This window comes from Pleurodeles waltl, chromosome 7, assembly GCF_031143425.1.
Source record: "Pleurodeles waltl isolate 20211129_DDA chromosome 7, aPleWal1.hap1.20221129, whole genome shotgun sequence".
Taxonomy (NCBI): Eukaryota; Metazoa; Chordata; class Amphibia; order Caudata; family Salamandridae; genus Pleurodeles; species Pleurodeles waltl.
The window spans coordinates 1,415,567,778-1,415,589,125 of NC_090446.1; the positions used below are offsets into that span (position 1 = coordinate 1,415,567,778).

At 42.4% G+C, this 21,348-nt stretch overlaps 1 protein-coding gene across 1 annotated transcript in view; it reads left to right on the plus strand.

The window, feature by feature from the left end:
* The window catches only part of LOC138247415 (uncharacterized), a 55,076-nt gene extending 37,195 nt beyond the window's left edge, over positions 1 to 17,881 (plus strand). The window contains exon 3 of the mRNA XM_069202050.1: positions 17,315 to 17,881. The gene's annotated coding sequence lies outside the window, so the exon portion shown is untranslated. The remainder of the gene's footprint in view (positions 1 to 17,314) is intronic.
* Positions 17,882 to 21,348: the final 3,467 nt, after the last annotated feature.

Here is a 21,348-nt window from a genome sequence, read left to right on the forward strand (position 1 = left end):
TTGAGTACAGTTTCGAGCAATGTAATATCAGAATGACTATAATGCGATCTGTAGAAACAGATATTTAGTTCTATTTTAAGTGAAAATAGAGCCTACAAGCACAAAATGCACTCAGTTATCTAGTTGCACTAGACAAGGGGAAAGTCACAAGTTCAGGCCAACTGCAATGAAGCACAGGTCTGATACTTGCCCCCCAAATGTCTCCAAAGAATTCCTTCCCCTTTCGTCCCTACTGCATCTTCCTCCTGATAGCAGCACCATAGCTGCAAGCACCCTGGTCTTACTCAGCCCTGGTAATATTTTGACCTTGAATTGTCTTCTGCATCATCCAACAGATCCTCCAGGGCAGACTACTCTCTGTCTGTCCTCTTAAGCAAGCCAGGGCTTTTGGTACATGCAGCAAGGCTACCCTCCCTCTAGAGTCTACAGCAGAAGTACTTGTAAACCACAAACAGTCAAATAGAAGTGTAGATGGCACTAATATTCAAGGGTCTTGAGCACTTCCACTGTCTGTTAGTGACATTTTTGTTGTATCTTTGCCAGGACTATCTATAAAGGGTCCAGAAAGCCAAGAGCGCAAATCAAGAGTGTCCCATCTGCTCCCCTTCTCCTAACAGAACGTCCTCTCAGCTATGGTGGTCTCCCATGATATCGGAATAGTCAAACCACTGGCAAAATCGGATGCACCACAAGGTATCAATTGTTTACAGGAGAAAATGTGAGACAGCAAAGGATTAACAAATGAGCTTACATGGCTATTTGCTGCCGGTGTCTCACTCACACGACTCAAGCTCACTTCATCAGTGTGCTCAACTACAGCAGCTGTACAGTGGATCAAGAGTAGACGTACATCAGCCTCACTCAACCAATAGGTACCGGAGAATTGCTCCATATTAGCCTGACCTAACCAAGCATTAGAAAATGTTTACCCTAGCAGGAGCAGGGGGACATATGACAGCTTCATATTTCGGCCAGTGGCTGGTGCGTCACCCTTCCAAACACTTTGGTGGTGCATCATGTACCACTTATAATAACCTAAAGGACCTCCCCCAAGGTTCACCCCATGTAGCTTTCTGATCAGGCAAGGCTTGATTGCACACCTCTTACAGTGCCATACCGCTCCATTCTAGAGAAATTTCAGGTGAAATTGAATCTATGGTTTGGATACTACAGCTGAACAGGTTGCTATGGGCAAAATATGAGATGCATTTAAAGGTTGTGTGTGTGTTGTGTGTGTTTTTTTTTTTTTTTTTCTTTTTTTTTTCTTCTTTTCTTTTTTCCCATTTATTTCTGCTAACCTTTTTAAACAAAATTGAATATTTGGAGAAACTGTTGCAGGCGAGAGTATATCCTGATCTTCCACTTTAACCAGTGTTCCTTTTCTGATTTTAAAGGCTCTGCAAACTGGTGTACAGAAAGGCAAGGAATATAGAAAAGAATTTTAGCTTTCTTCCTTTTAGGCCTGGTCCTCTGTGCCTGAGGAATACTCTTCTGCTGAAAAATCATGGAGGTATCCTACCTACTAGTAGAGGATCTTCTTTACCAAGCATTCTGTAACTTACCATGAAGAGGTCTGTGTCCTGTAATCTCTGCCCAATCCAAACTGTGTTGAGCTGAAAAGCAGTGCTTGGAGATGGTGTTCTTCTCCTTAAATTAGCAGGTTTGTTGGTCCCGTTTGTTCATTTTATTTAGGCTAAGACTATAGCTCCCAGAATTCATGTATTTGTTAAGTTGAAACCCAGAAGTGGAAATGTTGTGTCCCAGTGACCTTGTCATCTGGTGACCTACCTATGCTTGATAATCATGTTGGGTTAATATGCATGCAGTCTACACTTAGTGGAATTGTACTATACATAACTGGCTTTAATCGTGAACTTGTCCTGCTTTCTAGTCATATGCATCAAATGCCTGGGCGCCCATGTGTTACACACTGTTGCCACCCCTTTCTCCTATGATCAACAACTGAGAGCCATTCTTCTGAATCTTGAAATTGTCAGTTACATGTCTGTAACTGCTGTCCAGGTAAGCCTACATGGCCACACCTACTGCATCTAAGACCCCCTCAAGGCTCTCAACTGCATCCAGTGAAGATCCATGCTCTTCTCTCATTCTCTGGATACGTGGGCACATATACCCACTTTGACCTCTTCATTATTATCCCATTTTGCCAAGCATGTTTAACTCCGCCTGGACTGTGACTAGCAAATTGAGAACTGTGACTGCTGACACAATAGCATCCTTTGCATGTCCACATGAAACTGTTAAAGAAGGCCTTAAAAAAAAAAAAACTGAATTTACTACAATTTTTCAAGCAGATGCTCTACTTGATTTGAAAGCATGGGTGTAGCTCCTGTTTTATTATGCCTTCAATCAAAGATGTCAAGTCTCATTATGGTTATGAGAGAAATATTAATCAGAGCTGGCGGTGTTGATCCCATATAACTTATTAGTGAGCATGTTATGTTGATATTAATAGTCTCTATTTATGCAAAAGGACACTGCTAGTATAGTATCTTTGTGAGTGATGAATTGAGGCCTGTGCTAGATAGACTATCTGCCTGCACTTATGACCTTTGCAGGCCCCTGAAAATCAACATCTAAAATGAGGTGTTAGGCTTGTAAGCCTTAGGTTGTTCTTCCCCCATTTTTTTTGCTGATCTTGTTTTGGCTGGTCTTGAGACTCTGTGCCCTTTACCAGTGCTGAAGTGCATGTCCTCACTTCTTAAAACATGTTAACATTTGGTACTCCCAATTGTCATAATACTACTTTACTTGGCATTTGCAATTAAATGTATTACATGTTCACATAACTTGTAACTTGAATGCTACTAGTAGGCCTGCAGCATCGATTGTTCCCCCCCCCCCCCCCCCTGCTCAAGTAGCCCTCTTAAACATGTCTTGGGCCTGACCTGGCCAGGTTGAAATGGCAGTTTAAAGCTGCACCAACAAGCTGCAAATTAAAACTTTTGCCTGGTCCAACCATTCCTTTTTAATGCACATGTCACACATAGGGTAGGTCCTAATCCGCTCAAAGGGGATAGGGGTTGAGGGCATGTAGTTTGAAGATTTAATCTTAAAGTAATTTTTCAGTTTTGCAGGGTGTACCTCTCTCATAGGATAACATTGGAGCTATCTTATTACATTTAATAAGCTGTAACTTTCAAATGGGAACAGGTTAGCAGTTAATATTTGGTGTCTTTGGAACTGTAACGAAAAATCATTTTTTTATTTTTTTTTATGAAGTTGGATTTTTCAATTACAATTTTGAAAATGCTACTTTTCTTTTTTCTTTTAAAGCTGCCACTTTCCTGCATTGGCCATTTAGTAGATGCTGCCTGCTTCTGGGTTGCATGACTGGTTGTTGGCAGTTGGGCCTTGGTCTTTGTGTATTCCTCCTATACAGTTGTACACCATGGAGGATAGGTATGCCTGTTAGGGTTTGTACACAGCAAAGAGCATGTCCCCTCTCACTGCACTAGTGGGTTCTGTAATAGCTCCCTTTTAAACTTACTATTCAAAGCCTTTCTTGTTATCTCACCTTCCCCCCCCCCTAGGCTTCTGTGTATGTTGTTTAATGTGCTGTTTTGTTTACACATTGGGCCTTGCTTTTACCAAGGCTTCTTTAAAACACTCCTCCCTAGGCCATGTGTTAATCCAACTCATTTGCATAATAACTGAAACTCTGCACACCTTTCAAGAACATGTGCAGCATGTGAGGACCACACCCAGCTCTTCAAACCACACCCAGCTCTGCACACCTTCCAAGAACATGTGCAGCATGTGAGGACCACACCCAGCCCTTCAAACCACACCCAGCTCTTCGAACCACACCCAGCCCTGTCTATAAAAGGCATCCCCCGAGCCTCACCCAGTGCTTGTGCTCGTCTACCTCCCGCTTACCTGAGAACAGATCCCTCGGCGCTGGCACTCCTGCTCTTTACAGACTTTCTTTGACTTCAATTGGCGCAGCTGCTGGCTCTTCCTTCTTCCGGTTTCCGGTTCCTCCTTGCCTCAGCCTCTCTCCTACGAGTAACCTGCAAAAGAGAAAGAAGACAAGGTTAGACTGATCAGTATCTCTTGCCAGCAACAAGTAAGTGCAAAACTTTTTATTACCTGAGGGAGCTTTGACGGCAATTTCTGGATTCGTGTATAGACAGTTTGAGGCGAAGTGCCTTCCACGAGCATTGTGATTAAGGCTCTTTGTTGCAGGATTATTTTGCAGGACTTTGTGAAGCGGACATTGTTTTTTTTCATGGAACTTTTGGGAATCGAACAGTGGAAACCATTGACAGCAAGGAAAACAGTAAATCAAGGACTTGCACAAATTACATGCTGTATTTTGATGTAAAAGTACAGTATTTGTTTTATAAAAGATTCTGGAAATATGCGAAAAGTGAGTCTGCTATTGGGAATTTAGGCTTTAGTTATATTATGATGAATGTTTGATATTGGTAATTCTGATAACGGTATTTGTTTAATTTTTTAGAAGCTTAACAGTAATAGAAAACACATCCCAGAGCAGTAACACATTCCAAACCTGGAAACTAGAGACCAGGATCCAAGAGGTACTTTTAGAAGAGAATTTCCAATAAATAAAGGGATAGTCAGGAACCCATTTAGGAATAGGTTGCACTTATCTGTTCTTTGTTTATGTTTCATTAGGCACCAGTTTCTACAGAAGTCAGAAAGGGCCGCAGATTTGTGCAGCACTTCAACAGTGGAAACGCAAGAACGGTGTTGTCTCTCTTTATTTTATTTTATCCACTTCCCCCCTTCCCTTGAGCTTCTGTTCTTAGTGCACTGTTTTAAAAACTAGTGTGCTGGAACAAGCAGTTTCAGGGTGGGGTCGGATTGTCTTCAACCTCCATCAGAACTGAACAAGAACTGAGGTGAGCTGGGCTTTGACAGAAGCACAAGCCTTAAAAAATCATTTCAGTTCTGGTGGACGATGAATACCGGGGAAGAAATAGAGGGCATTGACGTCACGGATATGGCGCAGGCCCTAAATGAGGACTTGGCTCATAATGAATCAGTGTCTGGCATCTTGCAACATATGCAAGAGGAAATAGAGAGATTAAAGATGGAGAATACCTCTTTAAAACAGGATTTAAGCAGGTATAAATTTAGGGGATCTCAGTGGAACACAGCTTCTACGCCTTTGTTTAAAACCTCCTCAGAGACAGGGGCGCCATCAAAACATACAACTTTGCCTTCCCCAGTTGAGGTTACTGTTAATGTTCCTAATGTTGTGCCCTTAGCAGCACCTGAACGTTTTCATGGAGATAGTAACAAATTCCATGTTTTTATCAATCAATGTCAATTACACTTCATTTGTAAGCCACAACAGTTCCCTACTGATGATACGAAAGTGGCATTCGTCTTGTCTTATTTGGGTGGCACAGCAGCCAATTGGTCAATTCCTTTCGTGGATAGAGATGATCCCATCCTCCATAATTGGAATCAATTTAAACGTACCATGACCAGCCTTTTTGCAAAACACACTTTCATGCAGGCAAGTGATAATGAGCTTTTAAATCTTAAACAAGGTAACAAGGATTTATTGACCTATCTCACTAGTTTTAATCGTTTACTCACCGAGACACAGTGGCCAGAAGAAAAGCGTGTCTCCCTTTTTTATAAAGGTTTGAGAGACGAGTTAAAAGACGCGCTGGCTCATATCGTTGATTTGCCAAAAGACTATTCAGACTTTGTAGATTTAGTTGTGAAATTAGAACATAGACTAGGAGAAAGAAAGAGAGATAAATACAAACTGGAATCACGGTTAACTTTTATTAGACACGAGAAGAAAGACACAGATAATAAACTCCCTGAACCAGAGCCTATGCAAATAGGGACACTCAGAGGTCCACTCACATCAGAGGAAAAAGAAAGAAGGAGAACATTTCAATTATGTTTATATTGTGGCAGGGCAGGTCACTTTGCCAGAGAATGTCCAGTAAAGCCTAAAACTCCACGAAAGGGTGCTGTTTCCTCCACCTCCTCAACTGAATCGGGAAACGATTAAGCTCGACAAGGGGAGAGGTTACTTGTTCGAGAAAACATCTTAATCAAACCTCTAATGCTGCAGCCTTCAGGGTACCGCACATACCTAGACATTTCATAATTCAGGTCGTTTTAATTGTTACTACCCAAGTGAGGCATTCTCTCCCTGTCCTACTGGACTCAGGCGCGACAGGAAATTTTGTGGATAATAAGTTAGCTGAAATCTTAGGACTTCCTATGTGCCTAAAGCCTTGTCCAGAAGCAGTATGTGCAGTGGATGGGTCAGAATTGACCTCTGGATTAATCACAAAACAAACAAGTCCACTTGTTATGGTCTGTCAGAACGGGCACACAGAGGTGATTAGCTTTGATCTGATAGATACTCCTAATTTTGGTTTGATTCTCGGGGTACCCTGGTTAACAACTCATAACCCAAAAATTGATTGGGTGAATAGAACTGTTACTTTGGATTCCTCTTTCTGTAGAACCAATTGCTATCAAGAAGCAGGTACAGAACAGAGCACAGTATTACACTGTGCTAGTGTTACACAAGATGAACCAAGTCTCCCTCCTGAATATTCTGACTTTAAAGACGTCTTTGATCCAGTAAAGGCTAGTGTGCTGCCCCCACATCGGTCTTATGACTGCCGTATAGATCTTATCCCAGGGGCCCCTTTACCTAATAACAGAGTATATGCTTTGACTGACGAAGAAACCAAATACTTAAGAACCTACCTAGATGACCTACTACAGTCTGGGTTCATCCGTCATTCCACATCTCCAGTGTCATCTCCACTCTTTTTTATCCCGAAGCCGGATAAATCCCTGCGCGCGTGTATCGATTATAGAGGACTAAATAAGGCTACAATAAAGAATAAATATCCTCTTCCTCTAATACCTGTGTTGTTGGATCAATTAAGACATTCTACTGTATACACTAAACTAGATCTGCGGGGAGCTTACCACCTGGTTCGAGTAAAAGAGGGGGATGAGTGGAAGACAGCTTTCAAGACAAAGTTTGGTTTATTTGAGTACACAGTAATGCCCTTTGGGTTATGTAATGCCCCTGCGGCCTTTCAGTTCTTTATAAATGAGGTCCTACACGAATTCCTGGACGTTTGTGTCATAGTATACATAGACGACATCCTCATTTACTCTAAGAACTCAGAAGAACATACCCAACATGTTCGTGCAGTATTATCAAAGTTAAAAGAAAATCATCTTTTTGCTAAGTTAGAAAAGTGTACTTTTAATGTCAACAAGGTGGACTTTTTAGGATACTGCCTGTCACCTCAAGGAATAACTATGGATGTAAAGAAAATCAGTGCTATTGCTGATTGGCCAGAACCATCCTCTGTAAAAGATATTCAGAAATTTCTGGGTTTCGCCAATTTTTACAGGAGGTTTATTGCACATTTTGCAGACATTGCAGCCCCAATAACTACCTTGTTGCGGAAAGGGCAACGATTTCTTTGGACTGATGAGGCGGCACACGCCTTTCAACTCCTAAAACAAAAGTTCACTTCAGCCCCAATTCTGAAACATCCTGATCCTGACTTGCCCTTTTTTGTTGAAGCGGATGCTTCACAAGTAGCTTTAGGAGGAGTTCTCTCTCAACGAGATGCAGTAGATGGCCAGTTACATCCTATAGCCTTCTATTCCAAAAAGTTATTACCAGCTGAACAAAATTACACTGTGGCTGAAAGGGAACTACTAGCTATCAAAGTAGCCTTTTCAGAATGGAGGCACCATTTAATGGGAGCCAAGTACCCAGTTACAATCTTTTCTGACCATAAGAACCTACAGTTTTTTGGATCACTTAAAGCACTAACACCACGTCAGATGCGCTGGTTAATTTTTTTTAGCACATTTGACTTTGTTATAACCTATAGACCAGGTGCACAACAAATTCAATCTGATGTGTTATCTAGATACGGACATACCTCAGACATGAAACAAGATAAAATAGGAGAACCCATTATTCCTCCCCAAAAGTTGTTGGCACCAGTACAACAGAAGGATTTCATCACAGATCTATATAATGCACACATGCAAATAGCACCTCAGGATTGGTTAAAGGATTCCCATAACACAATACAACGAGGTTTATTGTATCACGACAACATGCTGTTAGTGCCCACCTCTGAATTACAAACACAGGTGATAATTTGGCATCACGCCTCACCGTTGGCAGGTCATCCTGGTTGGGTAAAAACCCTGGAAAAATGTGCAAAAACACTTTTGGTGGGACACTATAAGAAAGGACATTAAGCAATTTGTCACTACCTGTCCAATTTGTGCAAGACATAAATCTTCTCATAAGGCTCCTGACGGCTTGTTAATACCAATGCCAACACCCAAACAACCTTGGCACACTGTGAGCGTAGACTTTATTGTAGGTTTACCACCTGTAAAATCCTTCACAACAGTGTTGGTTATAGTGGATTTTTTATCTAAAATGGCACATTTTGTACCATTACGGAAATTACCCACGGCAGCAGAATTTGCCGATATTTTTATAAGGGAAATTGTGCGTTTACATGGTTTGCCAAGCAAAGTGGTGTCAGACCGAGGGAGCCAGTTCAACTCCAGATTTTGGAAAAAATTATGTGAAAAACTGAAAATAGATGTGGCCTTATCCACTGCTTTCCACCCAGAGACAGATGGACAGACTGAACGACTGAACCAAACCTTACTTCAAACGCTACGTTGTTTATTGGCTGATTATTCTAGTGAATGGTTGGAAGCTCTTCCTGTAGCAGAGTTTGTTTATAATAATACTGAGCATTCAGCTCTACTTTGCTCACCATTCTATTTCTTGCAGGGGTATCATCCAAGAGCTATACCCATTTTGTTAGAAGATTCCCTGTTGCCTACAGTAACGGATAGACTAACGAGGTTAGGTGACATACAAGACAAAGCCAGGAAACATTTATTAAAGTACAAGGAAAGCATGAAAAGACAAGCAGACAAACACAGGTCTGAGGCCCCAATGTATAAAATTGGTGACAAGGTATGGCTCTCCACAAAAAACCTAAACATAGAGGGATCCCGAAAGCTGCAACCACGTTTCATTGGACCCTTTAGTATAACTGCCATAGTAAACCCGGTAACAGTAAAATTAGATTTACCAAAAGAATATCCAGTACATACTACATTCCATGTGTCCTTGCTTAAGCCGTACAACTCAAAAACCCGACCTGAACCACCACCTCCACCCATACCAATTAAAGGAAATCTGGAATATGAAGTGAAAAGCATAAAAGACTCAAAAAGAATTAGTGGACGTCTGTTTTATTTAGTAGAATGGAAAGGATATGATGAATCTGAGAATTCATGGGAACCAGCATCATATGTACATGCCCCACAGCTGATTAGACGGTTTTATTTAAAAAATCCAGGAAAACCCCGTCCTGTAGGAGGGCCTTTGAGGGGGGCAACTGTTAGGGTTTGTACACAGCAAAGAGCATGTCCCCTCTCACTGCACTAGTGGGTTCTGTAATAGCTCCCTTTTAAACTTACTATTCAAAGCCTTTCTTGTTATCTCACCTTCCCCCCCCCCTAGGCTTCTGTGTATGTTGTTTAATGTGCTGTTTTGTTTACACATTGGGCCTTGCTTTTACCAAGGCTTCTTTAAAACACTCCTCCCTAGGCCATGTGTTAATCCAACTCATTTGCATAATAACTGAAACTCTGCACACCTTTCAAGAACATGTGCAGCATGTGAGGACCACACCCAGCTCTTCAAACCACACCCAGCTCTGCACACCTTCCAAGAACATGTGCAGCATGTGAGGACCACACCCAGCCCTTCAAACCACACCCAGCTCTTCGAACCACACCCAGCCCTGTCTATAAAAGGCATCCCCCGAGCCTCACCCAGTGCTTGTGCTCGTCTACCTCCCGCTTACCTGAGAACAGATCCCTCGGCGCTGGCACTCCTGCTCTTTACAGACTTTCTTTGACTTCAATTGGCGCAGCTGCTGGCTCTTCCTTCTTCCGGTTTCCGGTTCCTCCTTGCCTCAGCCTCTCTCCTACGAGTAACCTGCAAAAGAGAAAGAAGACCAGGTTAGACTGATCAGTATCTCTTGCCAGCAACAAGTAAGTGCAAAACTTTTTATTACCTGAGGGAGCTTTGACGGCAATTTCTGGATTCGTGTATAGACAGTTTGAGGCGAAGTGCCTTCCACGAGCATTGTGATTAAGGCTCTTTGTTGCAGGATTATTTTGCAGGACTTTGTGAAGCGGACATTGTTTTTTTTCATGGAACTTTTGGGAATCGAACAGTGGAAACCATTGACAGCAAGGAAAACAGTAAATCAAGGACTTGCACAAATTACATGCTGTATTTTGATGTAAAAGTACAGTATTTGTTTTATAAAAGATTCTGGAAATATGCGAAAAGTGAGTCTGCTATTGGGAATTTAGGCTTTAGTTATATTATGATGAATGTTTGATATTGGTAATTCTGATAACGGTATTTGTTTAATTTTTTAGAAGCTTAACAGTAATAGAAAACACATCCCAGAGCAGTAACACATTCCAAACCTGGAAACTAGAGACCAGGATCCAAGAGGTACTTTTAGAAGAGAATTTCCAATAAATAAAGGGATAGTCAGGAACCCATTTAGGAATAGGTTGCACTTATCTGTTCTTTGTTTATGTTTCATTAGGCACCAGTTTCTACAGAAGTCAGAAAGGGCCGCAGATTTGTGCAGCACTTCAACAGTGGAAACGCAAGAACGGTGTTGTCTCTCTTTATTTTATTTTATCCACTTCCCCCCTTCCCTTGAGCTTCTGTTCTTAGTGCACTGTTTTAAAAACTAGTGTGCTGGAACAAGCAGTTTCAGGGTGGGGTCGGATTGTCTTCAACCTCCATCAGAACTGAACAAGAACTGAGGTGAGCTGGGCTTTGACAATGCCTGGATGGGCTAATACTGGCAGGATTTGGTGGGGGTTGGGGGGGGTGAGTGGGGAGGAAAAGTGAAGTTAGTCAGAGCCCATTTGTAAGAAATTGGGTTGTTGGTTGACTGGGGTGGGAACCCTGGTTAAGCAACAGCCACAGCCTTTTTCAGGGTGAACCACAAAGTCTCTAAGTTGACCTGTGCTTACCCCTGGGTACCATTGCACAAAAGGCGGTCAGACTAGAGGTAGAGGCATTGTGTAAAGTTTTTATGCAGTACACAGTAATAAGGTGAAATCACAAGACCAGAAAAATCCCAAACTAAATTAGAAAAACAGAACACTTTAATGAATTATTTTCCGCCAAAACCATCCATCCATTTAGTAGCACTGGAGTTTTGAATTTTCCAAGGAAAGGTTCAAAATGACAACTCTTACGTTTGGGGAAAATGGCTGCCTGGGCACATTTTAGTACTACAACCAAGGGCCAGGAGATGATGGAGACCTATCAGGGGTTGGGGTTTGGGCGGAGGGATTCAGGACTCACTCAGGCTGGGTCCAGGTGTGGGTTAAAGATGGGTGGGCACCTGTTATGTCCCTGTGGCTCTGATCAGGAGGCCAGAAAAGCTAGCCCTTGGAGTCACTTCTAATGTTCTGGGTTCAAGTGAAGATGCAAGGCTGACCTCTAAAGATTCAAGGTGGGCTCCAGACAGCAAAGCAGTTCTTCCAGTTACAGCAGCAGTCTGGCAGATTGTACAGCAGCAAGGAGTCCTCAGTCCTTCTACAGGTCCAGTAGAGAACTGAAGAGTGGCTCTGTATACCCTGGTGCCTTGAGTCTAGAAGATGGGAGAAATTTCCTAAAGTGTTGTGTGTTTTTTTTTTTTTTTTTTTTTTTTTTTAAGTTCCAGGAGTTTCCTGTTGCCTAGTTGGCTGCACTGACAATACCAGGTGATTAATCCTATTGTGTGGTGGCAGAGCCCAGTCTATTCAGGTCTACTTTCTTAGCTACGACACCCCCCATCAAATCAATAAATGGCCCATTCAGATTTTGCTGGGTCCACTATTGTCTGACTGTCTGGGGTGAAATCGCAAAGGCCCAACTGTCAGTTACACCCACTCATGTGACTTAAGCCACACTGGAGGCACAGTGGGCTAAGGCCAGGAAAATGCAAACTATCAAAGTGGGTTTTTCAAACTTGTAATGATATTTCTTCAATGGTAAAGTTAGATTTATCACTTCAGTTCATGGATACCAAACATATTTTACCACCTCTGGTTTAGGAATTACAGTATATTAAATGTAATACGGATCCCCAATGTCCTCCTATGGGAGGGATAGGTTTCGCAGTAGTGAACAATAAATTTGAGAGGTTTTCACTACTAGGACATGTAAAACTAAGAAGAACATGGCCTACGTTTTTAGTTACATAGCACCCTGCCCTGTGGGCTACCTAGGACCTACCTTCGGGGTGACACATATGTAATAAAAGGGGAGTTTAAGGCCTGGAAAATGGTTTTAAATATCAAGTCAACACTTAAGGCTGCAACAGCAGGCCTGGGACATGTTTTAAAGTGTTAAGTGGGTGGCACAATAAGTGCTGCAGGTAGTGTTTAATTTTCAGGAAGTGGGTATAAGGTATACCACTCTACAGGGGACTTGTATGTAAATTAAATGTCAATCAAATCCTGTTTTGGGGAGATGGTGCAAGCACTTTAGTTCTCCGTGCACTTTACCACTGCCAAACGGTGCTAAAAGCCAGCAAGCATAAATCCAGCAAAAATAAGGTGGAGGAAGGCAAAAGTATGGGGGTGACCCTGTAGAGAGGGCCATTTCCATCATCCTTTTATGTCTCAATAGGCTGTGTCCTTCCTGACTTAACACAAAGGAATTCATACCCCTGTGATTATTCTGAAGCCAGGGTAGGGGAAATAAGAAGCCTTTACACTACAAAGTAAAACCTCTCAAATCTCACCCCGCCGCTTCAAAGGCGGTGCCATGTATAAATTTGGAACGTCCAACACCAGCTCTTCAGTATACTTCTGGTCCTGTGGAAGACTACCAGGAAGGACTGCTGTAATGCTGAAATGACTGCATCTCAGCTGGACTGCTGCCCTAAAGGACTGCTGCCTTCTGCGCTAGCCAGCTGACCTCTTGCCTGGGTGAAAAGTACTGGACTGACAGCCTGTACCCAGGACCACCAGAGTGACTCCAAGGGCTACTCCTTTGTGACTAGCATATCCGCTGGTGTGCAACGCAATGCCTAGCAGAACTGACGCATCGCCTCTGATGTGTAGACATTCCAGATGTAAGTACGTCATATTGCAGCTCCATCAGAATTGTGGCTGTGCAACGCTTTCCGATGCAGGCCCTCGCATGACAAGCCTCTTTCTGTCCATTAGATCCTCTGATGCAGGACCTCTCACCACAGCCTTGCAATTCCTAGGACTCCACTAGTCACCTCAGCTTTACTGCACATCCTCGGAGGGCTCCGCAACTGTTTGCAACCAAGATTTAAGGTATCATTGTTCAGCGGGCTTTGCTGGGTTCTTGTTGCATGCCCATGCTCCATCATCGCATTCGGACTGAGCCTGTAACTTTGACCCAGTCTAGAGAAACCAGATGTGCACATTTTGCACTTTTTGCTTTTGAAGCTATTTAACCTAAATCTTTGATCTCTGGTTCTACCGAGCGGATCTTTATCTTTTTTTTTTTTTTCTTTTTTTTTTTCCCTTTTTTATTTATTTCATTTTCAATCTACTCAATTTTTATAATTTGGTGTGGAATCATTTTACACACAGCCTCTGAGATAGACATCACTGCTCTGTGCCAAGCTACGCAAGGGTTGAGCACAAATTAGTTTAGGTTTCATTGTGACCTCCCCTTATAAGGACTGAAGTTACTACTTGAGTAGGGTTTCACCCCTTCAACCAGCAACCCAATTTCTCACACGGGGTATTTTGCATTTCATTCAGTATGCAGTATTACCTTGTTCTTGACTTGGACAATAGCACTGTTACAAAATGGGTCTCTAGTTGGAAGTGCTTTGCACCCTGTCCAGGTAGGGACCCTCACTCAAGACTGGGCAAGGGAGCCATGCAACTGAACCCCTGCTCGCCCCCTTAGTAGCTTGGCATGAGCAGTCAGGGTTATATCTGAGGCAATGTGTAAATTTTTCTCTCTCCCTCTCTCCCTCCCCATAGGAATCAATGATTGTATATTTTTAGCGCAAAATACCTGGGATGCATCAAAATAAAAATGCAGGACACTGCTTTTCAGCACCTCACCTCTCAAAGTGTTGTATCTGTTCCTTACTGCATAGGGGAGGTGATGTGTCCATTCTTTCCTCATAGGAAAAGCGATGCTTTGATTCCAGACATGCAGCCTTGGTCCCTTACCGCGGTGTGGGTTTGATGAGAAACTGACGTCCCAGGGGTGATGTATGGAAAGTTCAGACACGCTGTGTTGATGGAACCTTGGTGAAACAGGTTTTGCATATTCTCCAGGTGCGGGTAGGCACTGCATCAATTTTTCTGATGCATCTGTGTGTAGATTTTCTCCCGGTTGCCAGCTTACACCTCCAAGAGCCCAGGGTCTGTGGTTGGCACCACCTCCCAAGTTGGGACTCATCAGACGAGCAAGGCACTGGCGGATGACGTTTTCTATGTCCATGAAACTTTTTAACAGGAGACGAGCTCAGTTTCAGCCAATGAAGAACCTTGGAAAGCAGAATGTAGAAAGCAAAGTCCAGTCCTTTAACTCCCAGGACAGAAGCAGACAGCTAGTGCAATAAAGCAACCGACGGAGTGGCAGTCCCTCCTACAGCATGCACTTATTCCTGACAGAATGCACTCAGTCCAGAAGTGTTGTAACTCTGTTGGGGTCAGAGGTCCAATACTTATACCCATTTCTATCTTTGAAATAGGCAAACTTTAAATAGAAGTCTTTGTAGTTCACAAGACCCTGCCTTTCCTACCCTGGCCCCAGATGCACTCCTCGGGGTTGAAGACTGCTTTGTGTAAGGGCAGGCACATCCCTTTTCAGGTGCAAGTGTCCGCTCCTCCCACTACTCTAGCTGAGGAAAAGCCATCAGGATATGAGTAAATTCAGAAACAGACCAGTTGTAAGCCAGACCCAGATGTGTATTACACAGACCGGCAGAGGCACAGAATGGTTAAGTAAGAAAATGCCCCCTTTTTAAAAGTGGCATTTGCAAACTTACAATTCAGAAACCAACCACCAAAAGATGCACTTGTAAATTGTGAATTCAGAGGCCCCCAAACGCCACATCTGTCTGCTCCCAATGTAAAAATTACACTTAAGATATTTCAAGGCAATTGCCAGTGTTACCTACCCCATGGGAGAGAGAATGAAATACAGCTAAATTTGGTTTTCACTATTGCAAGGGCTATCTGGACATGTAAAACACAGCAGAACACGACCTACCTTTTTATAGACTGCACCATGCCCATGAGGCTGCCTTGGACCTACCTTAGGAGTGACATGCAAGTAATAAGAGAAGGTTTGGGCCTCACACGTAGGTGCACTTGCCAGGTCAAAATACCAGTTTAACGTTGCTCCCACAGACCCTGCAATAGCGGGCCTGAGACATGTTCCCAGGGCTATTTATGCAGGAGGCATAATCTGTACTGCAGGCATGTTAGTAGCATTTGATGTACAGGCCCTGTGCACACCTTCTGCTCCATTCTAGGCATATGCTGGTAAATCAAATATGCCAATGATGGATAAACCAATCGGCAATTCCATTTAGACAGATCAGTTGCTTTTTAGCACTGGTCAGCAGTAGTAGTGCCTTAGAGTCCTAAAACCAGTAAAATGAAATGCAGCACACAGTCCAAAACAGGAGGTCAGAGGCAAAAGTTTAAGGTTAAGAGAACCCTGCAAAAAGGGCCACTTCCAACAAGCACTAATACCTCTTCCACTGATTTGCTTAACTTTACATGAATCTCACCAGCCCCTTGAATCTTGATAACTAGCTTAACATAACACTGTTTTTCTATTTTAGTTCTAGTGTAACTAGATTTCTTTCTAAGCAAAAGTAAGCACTTGATAATCCATAATACCCTATTGTCCCCAATTCTAGTACCCTTAATAGTGCAGCCAGAAACACTAAACCTGAGGCCTTTCTTAGATCTTGTTACATTATGAATTACATTTTCTTTCTTTGATCTAAATCTCAAGTGTGATTAGGTGGATGCAGCAAATGTAATTGTTTAGATTTTTCTCGTTATAGAAAGAATGTTTGAACTTCAATTAATCAAAACTAATTGGTATCAGTCTGTTGCAGCTGGCTGGGGTAACTGGGTCGGGTGGCGTGCGGGGTGAGGGGGGAAATAGTTTTAAAAAGGTTCCTGCACACTGCGCCGCCGATCCTTCGTCTCCTTGACAGGCAAAGGCTACCAGCCTGCCCTGTGGCCAATTCTGATGCTGCTCAGAGCAGTGTTAGGATTGGCTGGGAGCACCCAGCCAGGGCGCTTCCAGGCAGACTGGGAGCCTGTGCCTGCTATCTCCAGCCCGGCAACACAGTGCTGGCCTGAAGAGAGCACAGTGCACATGTGTTTGGCTGGCCCGAGATGGCCGGCCAAACACATGTGCTCTGAGGGGAGTGCACAGTGCACTCCCCTTTAATAATGAAAGGAGAGGTTGCTGCTGCTGGGGGTGGGGAGGTGGAGGAGGGTGACGCTCCTCCGTCATAGCTTAGGAGCCCGCCGCTGATGAGAATTTTAAGTGTGATAATGTTCTACTGATAAACAAGTATTGGTCCGGCCTAACAACCTACTTCAATGTTAATGTTTTTTTCAAGTCCCTGTTGTTGCTATTTTAGGAAAACTGCCTTAAACACATTATTAGCCAGTACCAGTTTACCAAATAGGCAAAGTAGGAACTGGCCTATGGGCCCTGCAACGATGGATCAAAATAATTTTGATTTGATATTATTATTTTTTTTTCCAAAAGATAGAAATAAAATATTCAACTCAAAGAAATGCACACTTTAAAGACTCTATTGAGAAAATACTCTAATAATGTAATGTGCCCATTAACAATTTATAGTACATAAACCATAGACATATTCCCATAAGTTTCTCTTAAAAGCTCATCTTCTGTCAGTTTGCAGGAAAAAGAATGGTGCAAAATACGTACCTATGTTTAGTTTTGTGTGTTAAAAAAAAAAAAAAAAAAAAATGGTTTATTTAAATTGTTGGTTGCTTAAATTAAAAACGTATTAAGAGAATTTGCAGGTGGGGGCGAAATTTCGACTGCCTAGGGGCCTCCCAGGTTTTAATCCGGCACTGTTAATTGCCGAGGTAACACAAAACTACGTTATCACCAATTTGAATTTATCTCTAAATGAATTGAGTTTGACTGGAATTTCTTCCCTTGTTTACTCAGCTGTGTACCAGGAAGCGGAGACAAAAGCTCCTGCAGAGATGCTTATGAGGAAGGAACGAAGTCCGTGTAGCCAAGAAATGCTTTCTGAAGACCGTGTTGTGAACAACAGATGCAGGAGCATGAATTGTCTCACTGTCTGGCCTGGTGCATTAGAGGGGTTCTGAGCTCGTTGTTTTTCTTGTATTCTGTGAATATTTTTCGAGCACTGTTTAAGGATATGGAGACTTAATTGTATGGAATGTTATGATGCACCAAGCACAATTCTTAATTTTGCACTCCAATAGAATATAATTCCATGTAAAGTAACTGTATTTAAAGTTATGTTTGTGTACAGGGACAATTTGCACATAATTTAAAAAGGGGTCCTGCAAGATGGCAGCTGGTAAGGGATGGGGAGTTTTTTTTTCTTTTACTTTTGTTTTGGGTGCTACTTTAGTTAGAGTTGCCTGTGTAGTGAAGAATCCACATGAAAGTATGCTGCACAGCATTGGACTCCACGTGTTTTGCACTGTAAAGCAGTAAAATTGCATATATTTAGAACAATAAACAAAAGGCAAGGCGTTGTCAACAGCAGAAAACCGTGTGCCTTTTTTGTGTTTTTAATGATTCAGTATAACAATTAAAATCATAATCAAATTTTACTTTCTGCTTTGCTTTAAAAAAAAATATATATATACTCTGATGGTTAACAGGAAGGCTTCTTCATCACATTTGGAATAAGAGCGATGTAGCCATTCGACAGGCAGATATGCACAGCATGTGAGTGTAACTGTGAAAGCCTGTAGGGCAGGTAATTCATCACCTATCAAAGGCAAAGAACAACCAAGAAGCACCTTAACTGATAGTTGAGGCACAGTAACAATAATAGCCTAATCCGCTATAGCAAACCTTAAAGATTTATCTGTGTACTGCTAGTGCGCCTTGGTTAGCAGTGTTAAAGTGCAGTGTTAAAGTGCACAGAGTCCGAAGACCAATAAAAATTAATTCTGCAAAAATAGAGTGAAGGTAGACGTCTAGGGATGACCCTACAGAAAGGGCCAAGTCCAACAGATGTATCCCAAACTATTGGGAAGAACTGCCTATAAGAGAGCGAAGTACTTTGACAGACAAGCTGTATTCACCATGAGAAATGGTCAGCTGTGTGTGAGATTGGTATGTCCTACAGCACTTGAAACTAAACCTAAATAACAGTTGTACTAAACATAAATGAGAGAGATCCAGTGTTGAGTAAACCTCTGTGTTTCAGTGCGCACAAGCTTGAAGGGTAAACATGTACACACATGTAAGTAAATAATGTACAATTTGTAATAAGATCAGTCTATCGAAACATGCCTTTTATGGGGCATGGTCATTGCAATTGAAGCAGCCAAGAAGCTCACCACTTTGAGGAATAAATGGACATAAAATGACATTACAACATATGTCCAACTGTCGGAGAAGTAATGTTGTGTATTTTATGTTTGTTAGTAAGTTTATGTAGGAGAAACTGAGAGAGCAAAGTTTGCAGTTCAGTAAACCATTCAACTCTTCATACTAGAAAATGTATGCGCCATTGGGTCAACATTGCGTTGGAAAAAAAGCTATGACCTGGGTAATTGAAATGGAATTAGCCACACCAAGTGTTAGGGCAGTATTGAAAAACCGAAAATATGAAAACTTCTCTGTATTAACAGTTCAGTTCCCTAAATAAGACTTGAATGAAAACAATCAACACTGATAATGTAGACACTAGGGTCTGTATATAACCTCTAATAATAGGGTTGTCTATTTTTTTTATTTTTATGAGCTCTACTAAGATGGGTAATCCACTGGACTCTTGTAGTATTGTGCATAATGGACTATAGGCACTTAAAGACTGTGATTAATTGTGGGTTTAGGCCAATTTGAACCCACACACATATGTAGGAAATTGTTGATCAGCTTGGTCACCCTAGAATTTATTTTTTTGCTGCACTTTACTCTCATTTAGTAGGGGTAAAATGTACAGAGTTAAGTGCCTATGCTTAGGAGGGATAAACTGGCTTACCTTTGACTTGTTTAACTTGCCTATAAGCCCCTGGTGTATGGTGCAGGAAATACATGCATGGTCTGGAAGGTAAACATCATCTGTTGGCTGCAGTATATCTTGATGGACCTTGAAACATGGCTGTATTCCTACCAGGTATGGGGAGGTGTAATTCACACCTGAAGGAAAACCAGTTAAGGTACATCCAGGAACCTAATTAACTTTTAAAGAAGTCTACCCTTTAACAAGAAAATCTGGTCTGAGACCTGTAGAAAGCAATAATCTGCATCATACTTCCTTACAACTCCCCTCCTCCCCAAACCCCAGCTGGGTGGCACCAAACTCAGTGGCATAATAGCTACCCCAGAACTGTTTTTAGTGCCATAGACAAAGGGACTGCTCATTTTGTTGGCAAAACCTGTGGATGTGCACACAGCCTCCGCTTAAGTGAGAAAGGGTTTGTCCAGCTTTTGTTCTTGGAGTGAGTGGCATTGCTGAGCAAAATGCTAAACATTGGTCAACCAACAATTAATTTCTGGAGCAAACCAGTGTGCTTTGTCCAAGACAATCTGGTTTCTGTCCTAGACACTACTGAATCTGCATTACTAGAAGTGGTAGGCATGTTAAAACTGACCCTAGATGTGAGAAGAATGCAGTTCTGATATTACTAGATTTATCTGCCGCTTTAGATACCATTTCACACGACATGCTGTTTCATCGGATTAAAGATTGTGGTATCCCCAGCCTTGCCCTGGCATGGATCAAATCTTTTCTAACTAATCGCTGCCAATCGGTGTTGCTAGGACCTTTTCATTCTCCAGAAAGGAGTGTAACATCAGGGATGCCACAGAGGACCTCCCTTAGCCTTGCTTTGTTTATTGTACACAGGAACCGTTTCGTTTCTCCCGTCTCCTCCTTTGGCTTAGCAGCAGCATCGTATGCGGGTGTTACGCTGTTGAAATATGTCTTACTGAGGTCATCCGCCGGATGCAAGTCACCATTTAAAAAGCAACTCTGCCAAAAACAAGATTTTGCTGTTCAACTTCTTTGCATCTGCTCAATGGTGGCCAGAGTCTGTTACCCCCATCAGCCACTGTGGCAGTCGCAAGAAATCAGAGTAAAATTTGACGCCGCCATGTATTTTTGCCCCAAATTACGGCTGTAGCTGGCATCTGTTTTAACTTATTGAAATCCTTAATTATTCTTTCTCTCCCATTTGCCACAAGACATACAGTGGCCTTCAGTCATATTCTCCACATTAGACTACGACAACAGACTTCATGCAGGCTTTTTCAAAGCAAATTATTCACAAACTGCAGGTGGCCCAGCATGCAGCAGCCAGACTAGCATTGAAAATTCCTAGATGGTCATCTGCTAGACTGCACTTGAAGCTCTACACTGGCTTCCAGTGCATAAAAGGGTCCACTTCAAAATGCTACTATTGACTTTTAGAGCTTTCAGAATCACTGGCCCATATATCTTACATAAAAATGTACCTACTACACAACCTGAAGAATACTTGGGTCCTCACATGCAGGTATTCTTAAAGCCCCCCCTCTTCCCCCCCCCCCCCCCCTCCCCCAGACTGAAAATGCAACATGGAAAATTCTTATTATTCCTCAGCACTAAGGCACGGAACCAACTTCCCAGGTATCTCTGATTTATTGGCTCCGAAGTAGCGTTCAAAAAGAAATTCAAGACATGACTTTTTTTTTTTGGGCAGGAATGAGCTATGCAATTCACTCATACTCTAATGGTGTGTATCATACTGTCCGTCTCAGAATTCACACAGGCAGGGCGCCCACTTAAGCACCAGGTAGCTCCATGGCAGGATGGCAGTACGGTTTACAAGTACAGAATTCATTCACTATGGGGATGGTTTTCAGTAGGACAGACCAGAACTGCTGATAAAGTGGTTTGGGTTACCCTGGGAAGGTTTCTCTCCCACCCCCTTCCCGCCCATTGATTAGGAAGTAGCCAACCATAAATGTGACACCCCAAGGAACCTCAGAGTATTTTCTGGACCTGC